Here is a 3,055-nt window from a genome sequence, read left to right on the forward strand (position 1 = left end):
AATTGTGGTCATTGATTGCATACTACATACGTCAAAACTCAGAATTGTTTACCAAAGAAAGGTATTATATGTATAAATTATCCCCCAATAAACCTAGGGTGCTCTAGCATATGACTGAAATCTCAGTACTCTGGGAAGCTGAGGCACAATTGCAAGTTCAAGTTCAAGCCCAGCCCTGGCAACAGCCCTGTCTCAAAATAAAAAATAAAAAGGGCTGAGGGTGTAACTTAAGGCAGAGGCCCTGGGTTTGATCTCCTTGAACTTGCCAGGCAGGCCTGGTGCCACTGAGCTAAATCTGGCCCTTTTTTGTTTTATCGAGACAGGGTCTCACTATGTAATTCAGGCTTTCTCCAACTCTTGACAATCCACCTGCCTCAGCTTCTGGAGTACTGGCATTACAAGCACAGCAGTAGCATCTACTTTTGGTTTTTTGTTTTGTTTTGGAGAGAGAGTCTTGCTATGTAGTTCACACTGATGTTCGGTCCACTATGTAGCCCAATCTGGCTTCAAACTTGCAGCAGTCTTCTTGCCTCAGACTCCTGAGTGCTGGGATTACAGGCATGTGTCACCATGCCTAGCAGCCCTTGCTTTTGAAGCAATCTTGCTAAAATTGCCCAGGCTGAACTCGAAATTTGAGATCCTTTTTCCTCTGCCTCCCCGGTAGCCATGATTACAGGTGTGTGCCACTGTGCTCCACTAAACATTGACTGATATTTATTTGTTTTTTGAGACAAAGTCTCACTATGTAGTTCAAGATGGCCTTGAACTCAGAGTGATCCTCCTGCCTCAGCCTCCCAAATGCTGGAATTACAGGTGTGTCCTACCATGCCAGGCTAAAGATTTATTTTGATACCAGGGATCAAACTCAGGACCTTGCACTTGTAGATTTTTTTTTGGTACCAGGGATCAAACTCTGGCCCTTGCACTTGCAAGACAGGTGACAGAACCACTAAGCCAAATCCCCGGTCCCACGCACCTTGAACTTGTGAGGCAGACATGGTGTCACTGAGCTAAATATCCGGCCCCAGGTTGTTCTTAAAAAAAAAAAAAAAAAAAAAAAAAGTCTTGCAGAGGCATCTCCCAGCTTCCAGCATATCCATAAGGATCCTGCTATGGATCCTCTAACAAGTGCAAGTCACAGAGCAAATCTGGATGGAATCATCCGGGTCTCTTGGAGGAGAAAATTGATGGATCTGGAGCTTGGTAGTGGAAGAGACAATAGCCCGAGTGTGGAAGACCCCTTGCTCTATAAGAGGAAGTACCCATGACAAGAGCAAGCCTTCACTTCGTCAGCTGTATTAAGGTGGAGAAGGGCCAGGGATTTGGCTCAGTGGCACTGCACCTGCTTCACAAGCGCAAGGTCCCAAGTTCAACCCCTGGTACCAATTAAAAAAAAAAAAGGTGGAAAGTCTAGGGGGTGTAGCTCAATGGTAAGGTATTGCTTACCATGCAAGGGGCTATGGGTTCCACTGCCAACACCAAAAATGAAGGAAGGTGGATCACCAGGGACCTCTACAGAGCTTGATGGTCAAACAACGTCTGTTACCTCTACAGAGATCAAGAGGAAAGAGCATTTATATTTGGAGCTGAAATATATTAAACAAAAAAACCTAGAAAATCTCCAAAACAAAAAAATCAATTCAAAGTGCCAATTTCTCAGTGTATTTTTAGTGGACATTTGTGTATGTGTGGTCACTTTGTATAATTAGGGCATCCCTCACGCAGTCTTACATTTGCCTCCCCCTCCTAAGAGCAGAAAATACCAATGCTTGCTGTGTCTATTTTGGGAAAAGCATGTAACTAAGCTAGAATGCCACGGAGAAGTGGGTGACGCAGGAGGTGGGGCAGAGGCAGTTCTGCCCAGTGCTGGGACAGCAGTTGCCTCACCCGGACCACTCTGGATCAGGAGCTGAGGTGTAGGTGCTGGGAGCTCAGCCTCTCGCCTGCCTACCAATGCCTGACCTTTTTTTAGGTGGTACTCAGGATTAAACTTGGGGCTTCGAGTATGGTTTAAGTACTCTTCTCATGAGCTACATCTCCATACCACTGTTTTTTGGGGGAGACAGGGTCTCATCATAATGCTCAGCCTCATTACAATCCTCAAACTTTCAATCCTCTCGCTTCAGTGTTCTAAGTAGATGAGATTATAGGCATGTGCCATTGGACCCAGCTTGTCCACTGACTCCAAATCAAGGTCCTTTTCTCCTTAATTGGCCAAAAATACTATTTAATATCTTTTGGGGTTTTTTTTTCTATTTTTTTGAGACAGGGTCTCTCTTTGTAGTGCAGGCTGGCCTCAAACTCTCAGCCACCCTCCTGCGTTGGCCTCTTGAGTGCTGAATTATAGGTGTGCACCATCACACCTGGATACTATTTAATATTCCGAGACATAAAGGCAATTACTTAAGGAAAGGATTAAGTACCTGGTCAGAAGATGGGACTCACCCTTGATCATGTCCAGGAATTTACCTGAAAGTCACAATCTCACTGTGCTTTGAAAAACTATTCAATGAGCAGAGTAGGTGTTCTCTCTGAAGTTATAGAGGCAAGGCGTGGAAGGTGGTGATGAGATCTGATTAGAGGTTGTGGCTTGTGTCTAGATGTCTCCCCAAAGCCTCATGCAGTCTCTTTTGAAGGCAGCTAAATCCATAAAGTGTGATGCTGGGGTTAAGGGCCTGTGATTACTAAAGCACTACACGTGAGTGACTAGTTTGGCACAGCCCCAATCCCTTTAGTCTGAATAAGATAAAGGGAGCAAGCTGTGCCCTCTGCCTTGGAGCTGGCCAATTATGGACTGAAACCTCTACCGAAAGTAAGCTAAATTAATCCTCTCTTTGAGTATTGGGTATTTTGTCTCAGCAAAAAGTGGAAAGTAACTAAGTCAGAGGCCAAGATGCCCTCCTGACTGCCTACCCTCTTCTCTCCTCAAGTCTTCCACTCTGGTCCTGCTCCCACTAACAGTCAAGTGTCAATTGAGGCACACTGTTTTACTACCAGGCACTCTGACCACCGTGAGAAGCCCCATCTTAGCAAACAGTAAAAAGCTGAGCCCACA

The sequence above is a fragment of the Fukomys damarensis genome, unplaced genomic scaffold (assembly GCF_012274545.1).
Source record: "Fukomys damarensis isolate Sample0158 unplaced genomic scaffold, DMR_v1.0_HiC HiC_scaffold_19, whole genome shotgun sequence".
NCBI lineage: Eukaryota > Metazoa > Chordata > Mammalia > Rodentia > Bathyergidae > Fukomys > Fukomys damarensis.